This window comes from Solanum stenotomum, chromosome 7 (assembly GCF_019186545.1).
Source record: "Solanum stenotomum isolate F172 chromosome 7, ASM1918654v1, whole genome shotgun sequence".
In the NCBI taxonomy this organism is placed as follows: Eukaryota; Viridiplantae; Streptophyta; class Magnoliopsida; order Solanales; family Solanaceae; genus Solanum; species Solanum stenotomum.
Window position 1 is genome coordinate 39,795,663 of NC_064288.1, and position 11,139 is coordinate 39,806,801.

Genomic DNA, 11,139 nt, shown 5'->3' on the forward strand with positions numbered 1-11,139 from the left:
TCAAAGAACACTACACACCTTCGCTAGTGTGCAACGTTCATTACAAGAGAATCAATTTGATAAATGGCTAATCACAATAAGATGCAAAGTGTTCACATATTGTCTATGCAACTTCATTTGGCCTCATTGTAGCCGTACATTCATGTTTGTTCAATGGTAAGCACTATTGAAGTCATCGGTATTGATCGAAACCGAGACTCAAATTTTTGCAAAAGAACAGCCACATTCAACACAAGTTGTGGCAAAAACTTTTGAAAAATAATAATAATTTTTGGAAAGGGTCAAAATTTGAATCAATTAAAACAAGAAAGAAGCCATAAGCTTAAACATTCGCGAAAACAATATATAGTGCCACTTTCAACAGACAAACCAAATATATACAAAAACACAGGCATCCATAGCAAGCAAATAAAGGTGAGCCTCACCCCACCATAATCAAAAAATATTTGTCCTCAAATATATAACTATAATCCAGAGGTCAAATTACAGAAAGAAAGAGATAGGGCTAGAGAATAATCCTGGTTAGGAAACTGTTCTGAGTTGGAGCCCTTTAACAGATGTCGCGTAAAGAAAAAGGTATGTTGGGGACGTTTGGTGCGTTGTCGAGCGATTCATCAATCTCTTTACAACTTTTCTTAGCATTCCCATGCGCCTATTTTTAACCCACGCTCTCGAGTGATTAATCAACTACCTTTTTGTGTGTTGGCCTGTAGCTTATCCAATTCATTCCCATTCGGTGGCAGCGCTTTGGTTTCTGAGTGATTCGGCACTTCGCCAAACAAATTTTTACTTCGCCAAGTTTTACAGAACTTCTCAGCAACTGTTGATGTTCAATCGACGGTGACCATCTGGGTCACTGAAACTTTCCTGAGCTCCCTGAATTTTATAGACTCCAGGGTCAGAGGGTGCCTTGAATGAAATGGCGAAGTATCCTTGATCACTGGCGTATTCGGTGACTCATCAACTGGGTCTGCTGCTCACCATTTTGCACCTCTTTGGCACCTACTACACTTCAATATGTAAAACTAAGACACTATTATTTTATTAGTATGCAAATATAAGATAATATGGGGTTTAAGGTTGCCTCCCAAATAGCGCCTGAGTTAACGTCGCGGCACGACGAAAGTCAAAGACTACTTTTCGTCATTGGAATCACCCATGGTGCAATTAGGTGAATCTTCGGCGAACGGAGGATAGTGAACCGTCATCAAATGGGTGACTTGAGCATCTTGCAGCTGAATGGTCATTGAGTTCGAAGTAGTTACTTCATTTAGCATATCAATATTTTCCTTCGTGTCATTCAGTTTCTTGTTGTGCTCGTCAAGTTTTTGTTGGATGAGTGAAGAGGTATCGTCACTTTGCATATCCTCATGCCTCTTTCTATGTTTGCACTCTCGAAGGGAGAAATTCTTTTCCTTCTCCCTGGCTTGGTCTTCCAATCCCATCATCCGTTTGGATAGAACATCTACTTGCGCCACCAGTTTATTCCATTCATATTTCTTATGGGCTTCTTTGTTGGTTTCAACCATTTTATCAAGTAGTGTTGCGACGACTTCATAGGGTTGGTTTAGCATTCCGCCTTTGAAAAGGTGCTCAACTATGCTTCTATTTTCCGATTTGAGACCCCGATAGAAACAATCCAGCAATGTCTTATCAGGCATTCCATAAGATGGGCATGTCTGCAAAATTTCTTTGAATCTCAGCCACAATTCTGGAATTGTCTCTTCCCCTACCTGTTTGAACGTCAGTATGTTATCCCTAAGGTTCAATAGCTTCAGGAGAGGATGATCTGTGTGCTATCCATAGTGCTCATCCATTTTTGTTTCTCTGCGTTGGTCTTAAGACAAGCAAAACAAAACTATAACTAGGATTAGTAAAATTAAAACTAGGAAAAACAAGAATTCTAATCAACTACATCTTCACGTAACACCACTCCTCGGCAACGACAACATTTTAATGCTTATCGTGACCAATGACACTAACCTACAGTACGAGTGTCTATGATTATCGATAATATAGTAACCAAACCAAGGGTTGGGGTCCCTAGGGAGTGGTTTTGAGAATTAGTAGAAAAATAAAATTAAGTTTAAACTAGTCGTACCTAAAGACATTAATGATAAAAAACATTGTAAATTGAAAGGGGTGACACAAAAGTGTCAAATATCAAATGGGGGTTTTGTCACAAGAAGTAAAAAACAACAAAAATAATAAGAAGATCAAGTATGGGGACAAGTTCTTGGGGTGTGACCGTAATAGAAGTTGAAATAAATCGTTGGGTACATGCTTTCGATAGGAAATTTGAAAGATAATAGTGACTAGGCTAAGCTTCAGATGGAAAAAAGTTCCCTCTCAGGCAACTTACCCCGTTTCAAATGTGTTTCTCTCGGACACCCATTTGCCGCATGAAGGCCAGCCTACACCTTACCCCACTAACTCCCTCGAGTTGAGTGTTAGGATATGGGACTAGGGCTCACTTTCTCGGACTGAACCTCATGTCGAACCACTCCTTAGGCCATCAGTCTAGCAGTCTTGGTTTCGCGACCTCCTTCTTGGGCAAGCCAAAAACACATGGGTGGTTTTGTATTTACAACAACAAGCCCATTGAATTAAACCACAATCACTAGGTGAAATGACCATTAAAATACATCTATCCTATCAGAAAGCAAGACCCAACAACAATATCAACACATAATTGCTAAATCACACCCCAAGAATGGGGGTTTTTAGCCACACATCAAAAAATAGAAAAATACACTTAAAATGATACTAAAATCAAATGGGTATAAGGAATTAAACATTTATTTAAGCAAAGGAAGAAGAATGGAGAAGACGCACTTCCAACTTGGGGAAGATGAAATCCTTCTTTCTTCAAGTTTCCCCAAAACCCTCTCCAAACTTGAGAGAAAATATCCCAAAAAAGTGCTATTCTATTCTGGAAATTAAAATTAATATTCGACTCCTCAAAATTAACAACAAGTTTAGTATTTATAGACTTCAAAAAATAGTGCTCGTGAATCTTTCGGCGAGGTTAGTCGAAATCGTCGATTAACTCGGTGATTCGCCCTTTGGTGTAGTTCGTCGCCATCTTGCACTAGCCTTCCGCATCGTCGTGCTCTGTGTCATTGGGCGACGTAGTACTACTTCACAAAATTATTCAGCAAAACGCCGAATGCTCCGTTCAACACCTTTTTGATCCTGCTCCTTCAAAGCTTCGCGTACTGGAACAAAAGGTGGTGTGCGTCCCTTCAGCGAATCGCCAAGCGTGCTTGGTGATGTGCAGGCTTCCGCTTCTTCGTTCTTTTTAGTCTTTTAATTCCTTTTTGCGCCTAAGTGTCCATGATTCCACTAAAACTTAAAATACCTGAAACTTAAGAGTTTTCATCAGATATTGAGACAAACTAAGCATTTGAGGACACTATTCCTATCAAAATAAAGCCCTAAATGAATCCAATTTGTGGACTCATCAGCTGCGACTTACTATCCTTAGACCTTGCTTATTGATTGTTCTAACATTGTATTTTCTAGGTGTTGAGTTGGAATTGATCATGGATCCTTGTCGCTTCTATATTTGTATTGTTTTAGCCTCATTTTTGGTATTTTAGGTGGTGTTCGGGTTGATCATGAGTAGTTTGATGGTATATTTGTTCGTGTGAGCTATGTATAGACTAGAATGCCCTTAGTATTGATATTGTAAATTCTTTTCCTAGGTTTGGCTACAGTTTCTTTAGATGTTGGTGTTTGAGGCCCGCGGGGCTTGTTTTAAGAATGAAATTGGGTTAGATACAACCCTCCTTTCTAGGTTGTGACCTTCATGTTTCCCTATTTGTAAGTGTGATTTGTTGGCAGTCGTGAGTTGACTACCTAGACTCGTTTAAGACCCCACTTCACTTAGTCCATCTCATAACCTGATTTATTGAGTCATGATGGCACCTACACAAATAAATGGAAACGACCAAATACGTACCAAAAACAGAAGAACAAGTAGAAAAAACAAAAAGATATAAACATAATAAAAGACTACTCTTAGAAACTAGAAGTCACAAGTATAGAGCTTCTAAAATAAAAGAATACAAGTCCCAAAAGTAAATAAAAAATACAAAGCTTCTCTCAAAATGTAAAAAAATACTAGCCAACCAAATATACATATTGAAAAAACATTCATGTTTTCACTCCCTGATTTGACGAGGACGTCATGTGCTCAAGCTCATCTCAAAACTAAAGGTGTGATGCGTCTAAGATTTGGACTCATTTAGGGCTTTATTTTGATAGATTTAGTGTCCTCAAATGCTTAATTTGTGCCATAAACTAATGATAAATCCTTGATTTTCAGGTACATGGATTGAAGAATAAAGCAAGGACATTAACATGCGAAAAACGAACAAAACAAATTGAAGAAATGAAGAAAGGCAAGCCTGGTGATCGTCAAGGGCATTTGGCGAATCGCCGAGTGGCTATCAGACCGCCTAAAGTTCCAGTGTGCCAAGTCCTGAAGGAAAAATGAAGTCAGCGACAAAAAGAAGCAGTCAGCAGATCGCCGAGTAGTTCCGCGAAGCCAAGATAGATTTCCCAAAGTTAAAGACCTTGAGGATACTGAATGTCAAGGCGAAAAGGCAATGGAAGAGATCAAAGGGCGGCTCACCGAGTGGTTCGGCGAGCCCAACTTACTTCGCTGAAGATCCCTTCGTGGCTTATTTTTGGCAACTAAAAATAACATTCTGAACATTTAGTTTAGAGGCTGATCTTTTTGACATCGAATTTGCAATCCATTTTTAGTCTAGAATAGTTTTCTTAGTAGACTTGGAGGTTTTGGGACTCAATTTGGATATTTTGCAAGTGTGTTTCAAATTTTCTTCCAATTAGAGCATTGTAAAGCTTGAATTCCTGTTACCCAGTTGATGGCTAATTGATTTGGTAACGATTTTAATCTTTTTATGATGTTTGGCTAAAACCCCAATTCTTGGGGTGTGATCATGTGATTATGGGTTGAATTAGTGTGTGGGTATTGTTAATTACAAGTTTAAATGCTATTTTGAAGTGGGTTTAATCATTAATTGTGGTCTAATTTATTGTAGTTGCAAATGCAGTTCTATTTTAGTGTTCATGGGTTGCGAGAGAGAGAGGTTTTAGAGATAAAATTATTGATTAATGATTTGTATGTATTGGGTTGATATGGGTTCAACTCGAGCGAGTGAATACTTAACTGTAATGGCCCGAGAGCACAACCTAGTCGTTACCGGCGTATTCGACCTTGAAGAGGTCATATAGAAGCCCTTAGCATTCATCATAACATGTATCATAGAATAAAATCATGGAAAATTTAAAACTTTTACTTTGAAAGTTCAACTTCACTTCATATATGAAAAATAGAATCTAACTTCATCACAATGCACCATCTATACATAGAAGTATCGAAAATGGGACTTAGCCATTACATCAATAAGAAGTTTTGAAAATAGGAAGAACAACAATATCTTTCAACATAAGAAAAGAACTAAACATAGAAGCTAGATCATAGGGTCTTGTCCTCGGACTTGAGGACTCACCAACTTGGGGAAGCAACTCCAAGTGTCTTGAGAAGTAAGCTTGAATCCTCAACGGTCCAAACCTAAATGTTTGGGAAAAAGGGAGAAAATATGGGTTAGTACAACACACGTACTAAGTATGGTTACTACGCATAAAAACCATTGAAACATGCATAAAAGTACATTTTATTCAAAACATGTTTTTTGCCAAGTAAATCCAATATGCACATAATTAAGTATCATAGTCCAAACCAACATAATATCATCCCAACATGTAGACAACCCAAGCAATACTAGTGCAATGCATAAAATAGAACCCCATAACCCTATTCAAAGCCAAGTATCACATTAACCAACCTACTTCATGCATACATTCATAAGATCATATTTCATCATAACTTGCCATATATTCATAATGATCATACATAACATAGCTTCAACATACATAAGTCATAATCATCAAAATCATAAGAGAACACTACTACAACCATCTCTTAGGATCCCACAAGTGCAATGTGCAAGAGAAATCCCATACCCTCCCTTACACTATATGGAAACCCTTAAGAAAGCCCTAGTAAGAGTTCACACCTTTCATACCCCTATTTACTTTTACATTAGGGAAATATTGCAATAACCGACATAGACCATGAGAGCTACATGGAATCCAGTGTTCTACTCCCACACCGAAAAGTGAGGGTTAACACATGCCTAAGGTGTAACCATTCGTACATAGCTATCTAGGTGGATCGACTAAGCTAGAGTCCTATGTAGGAACACAGTTAAGGGTCAAGGAGATTTCTTCTAGAAACCATAACTTACTAAACGTGAGGGTTTCCATCTCAAGAGACAACAAATATCGTGGGTAATCCGGACTTGCTAAACGTGAGGAAACCCATTTGGGGAGCCGGACTTACTAAACGTGAGACCCCCATCTCATTTACATGCCCTTTCAGTGCTAAGCATCTGATTCCCTTTTGTAATCATCTTTGGTCATCACACAAGTTCACGTTAGCCTTTACTAGACTCTTATGTAGACATCTTATCATAATAGCTCATATGTGTTCATAAGTGAGTAACAATCATTTCACTTTAGAAACACTTAGCAAGTGAGTAAACCTTTCACTTTACATTACACTACAATCATGAGAACTATCTTTCAATCATATAGCAATCATACCATAATATACACACATACTTCATAGCTAATTCAAGTGTAGAGGGTTAAGGATGAGGAAACTAGGTCATCAACACCACAATAACACATTAGGTATAACATCATTACAATCTAAGTAATTCACCTTTTATACTTGAGTTCAAAGAAGAACCAACCTTCATATCTTCTTGCCCTTCGTGGGACATCCATACTTCAATTACCAAGAAATTCATAACCAATACATAATACAAGGTAATTCATGAAGTAATAACATAATCAACATCAATATAAGCAATTGACATATTCCCTTCATAGCCTTCAAGACTTCATTCAAAGACTCAACCCTAATTTCATAGAAATTATACATAACCTAGGGTAGAATCATCATACAAACATGAATTACATAACATCACATTCAATCCATAGCCTTCAATCAATATCCAACACAAACTAGTGTTAGAATTAGGAAAAGAAGGAGAAACATGGTTCTCCTGGGGAATTATTCAAGAAACCACCAATACAACACAAATTCATCCATAATTGTTTATATAACATCAATCAAAGTCAGTTTATAACATCAATTTCACTTTAGAAAGAAGACCCACGTTTTTGGATTGAAACCTAGAAATTGAAGATTTTGAAATTCATCTTGAAGGGGCCTCTTGGGGAAAGGAATCCCAAGAGTGATAAGAAACCATAACTTATAGATAAATTAACCATGAAAATCCAAGTTGAAACCTTCGAGAGTTGGTCTTCTTCTTGAAGTTCCAATCTTCTTCAATGGAGTTCTTGAGAAGAGAGAGAGTAGAAAGAAGGAGGAACTTTAGGTTTAGATCTTTGGGGTTTTGTGTTTGATTGATAAAAGTGAGGTAAATTGACTTTAAAATCATTATATACACGTCCCCTAAAGTACACTAAATACCCCTCGCTTAAATGGAATCTTTAATGACGTAAAAATAGATTTTTGAATTTCTGCATTTTCGTCGTCGAACTAGTCCGCGACGCGGAGCTGTTCCCTTAAGATATTAGGAATTAAATTTTGAGACAGTAGAGTCTGCGACACGACCGCTTCGTGAACTGATTTTTTGCTCCTTGCGGAAGCAAGTGCGCGAGCGCAGCTATTCCCTCCGAGTACAATCTGCAAGCTGCCTTGGCAGCTTGCTTGACTAAGATTGGGGTCCTCCTCGGGGCCCCTTAGGGTGGCCCCGGGGTGTCGTATTCAAACGTTTTGACCCTAGGAACATATATTTACCTATTTTAAACCTTTTCACCAGATTATACCATCATACGACACTCCCAAACCTTCCCAAAACCTAAGGACACACTAGAACACATTCTTCTCTAGTTTTCGGACGTCGTGGTCGTTTCTTGACGTTTAGACTTTTACTCTTCCAAACCAAGTCAATTACATTAGTTTAGGTTTATAAACATAATTTTGAATAATTTTAAGTCATTATTCATAAGGCGATGCTCTAACTTAGGTCATAGAATTTCTGGGGTGTTACAATATCCCCCCTTAGGAACATTCATCCCGAATGTCACTTGGACTTCTTTCTAGGGAGACAATGACTCAAACTAGCAGCACAACAAGCAGTCACATCAACAACATCAAATCATCATATTATATAGGGATTTAATCCACAACATCACTATGTTCAAAACTCTTTACTTCACATAAGTATAGGAGGAACTACCTTCTCCATATTCAATGAGCATAAACATATAGATTAAGCAATCAACAAGACATTTCTTTAACAAGACAACATCAAGTATGCTTATTACAACTCTCATGAAGACAACATCACACAACATCTATGGGTGCAATATCAACCATGGGAAACAAAGTTCATGAAAACTCAAAATACAACTTAAGCATGAATTTTCACAAAAATATGCACATACAAGGAAATCATGTTATAATCATCAACACACATGATTTTTTAATTTATACCTAATTAAGAGAGACTACTAACCTCAACTATGGCTAGGAGTAGGAGGAAAAAGATGAGGGTAGCGGGACTTCATGTCGACCTCGGCCTCCCATGTTGCACCCTCAACTAGGTGGTTTCTCCATAGGACTTTTACGGAGGCAACCTCTTTATTCCTCAACTTCTTAACTTGATGATCTAGGATTTAGACCGGAACCTCTCATAAGAAAGGTTCTCATTCACCCCTAAACCTTCTAGAGGCAGAATGGACACCGGGTCACATATACACTTCTTTAACATAGAAATATGGAACACTGGGTGAACTGGGGCCAATTCGATGGGTAATTTCAACTCATAAGTGACCTTTCCGACACACTTCAAGATCTCATAAGGCCCAACATATCGGGGGCTAAGTTTTCCCTTCTTACCAAACCTCATCACCCCTTTCGTGGGTGAGATCTTCAAGTAGACCCAATCACCTACTTCAAATTCAAGATCTCTCTTTCTATTATCGGCATAAGACTTTTGCCAACTATGAGCCGTTTTCAACCTATCCCTTATAAGTCGTACTTTTTCCGTAGCCTCAAAGACTACCTCGGGACCAAAAAGAGCAAATTCACCTACTTCAAACCACCCAACCGGAGATCGACACCTTCTACCATAAAGTGCTTCAAATGGTGCCATAGCAATACTCGAGTGGTAGCTATTGTTGTAGGAAAATTCTATCAAAGGTAGGTGGTCATCCCAATTACCTTTGAAGTCAATGACACACGCTCTCAACATGTCCTCTAGGGTTTGGATGGTGCGTTTCGCTTGACCATCCGTTTGAGGGTGAAATGTGGTACCAAGTTTCACTTGAGTACCAATCCCACTTTGGAAAGACCTCCAAAAATGGGAAGTAAATTGGGCACCTCTATCCGAAATAATCGACAACAAGGCCCCATGCAATTTCACAATGTCCTTAATGTACAACTTAGCATAATCTTCCACCAATTAAGAAACCTTGACGGGAAGGAAATGGGCTGATTTAGTCAATCTATTCACAATGACCCAAATGGAATCATGTTGCCTATAGGTTCGAGGCAAACCTACCACGAAGTCCATATTGATCTCTTCCCATTTCCAAGTGGGGGTATCAATATCTTGAGTTAGACCTCCCGGTCCTTGGTGCTCGGCTTTGACTTGTTGGCAATTTGAGCACCTAGCCACAAAATCTGTTATGTCTCTTTTCATTCCGTTCCACCAATAAATCTCACGTAAGTCGCGATACATTTTGGTTGCTCTCGGATAGATGGAGTATCGGGACCTATGGGCCTCCTCTAAGATTGTCTCTCTTAGGCCATCCACATCCGGCACACATAATCTTCCTTGGTGCCTAAGCACCCCATCTTCTCCTTGAGAGAAAGTTTCGATTGCTTTGTTCAGAACCGACTCTTTTAGTTCCATCAAAATACGGTCAAAATGTTGGTTAGACTTCACGTCAACAACAATCGATGACTCGGAATTATGACGGACCAGGACACCTCTTTTTGGGGAATCTTCAAGTCGGACACCCAACCGGGCTAGCCTATGTACATCATGGGCTAACTCCATTTCCTCTTCTTCCACATGTGACACACTACCCATAGATATATGACTCAAAGCATCCGCAACCACATTTACTTTTCTGGGGTGGTAAAGGACACTCATATCATAATCTTTTAAGAGTTCCAACCACCTCCTTTGTCGGAGATTCAATTCTTTTTGGCTAAAAACATATTGAAGACTCTTGTGGTCGGTAAACACATCCACATGTACCCCATAGAGATAGTGTCTCCAATTTTTTAAAGCAAAGACTATGGCCGCTAGCTCAAGGTCATCAGTTGGATAATTCTTCTCATGCACCTTGAGTTGTCTCGAGGCATATGCTATAACCCCTATCCAACAAGTCTTTGAGTTGAGCTTTTAATTCCTTCAAGTCCGCTGAGGCCATCCGGTAAGGAGGGATTGAAATGGGTTGTGTATCTGGCAATAAATCTATGCCAAAATCTATTTCCCATTCGGGAGGAATCCTTGGTAAATCACCGGGAAAGACTTCCGGAAAATCCTTCACTACGGGGACCGCATCCAAAGGAGGAATCTCGGACTCAAGATCCTTGACCCTCACAATATGATAGAGACAACCCTTAGAAATCAACTATGGATTATTGAACACAGTATATACCCAAACTGGAGATGAAATAGCTACGATACCAGAGTTACATAAAGCATTCATGAACTACAAGAGAATAACTAAAGGAACTTTGTTTTATATAAAGTTTTATTCAGCACCAGCAGAAATACTTTACGACGAAATAAAACCGATTATACAAGTTATAAAAATTGGACTAACTAGAGAAATGATTATACCGGAAAAAATAGAGGAGCAAGAGGAGATACCAAAAGTAGAGATACCAGCATTCTATGCAGGAAAAAGGATTATTGGAATAGCTACTATACTGAATGAGTTAACATCTAATTATTTGAACAACAATTCAATATGGAGTTATTATTCACG

The 11,139-nt window shown here is 38.7% G+C and overlaps 1 pseudogene; it reads right to left on the reverse strand.

The window, feature by feature from the left end:
* Positions 1 to 1,133: 1,133 nt before the first annotated feature.
* The window catches only part of LOC125869892 (uncharacterized), a 12,377-nt pseudogene continuing 2,371 nt past the window's right edge, over positions 1,134 to 11,139 (reverse strand).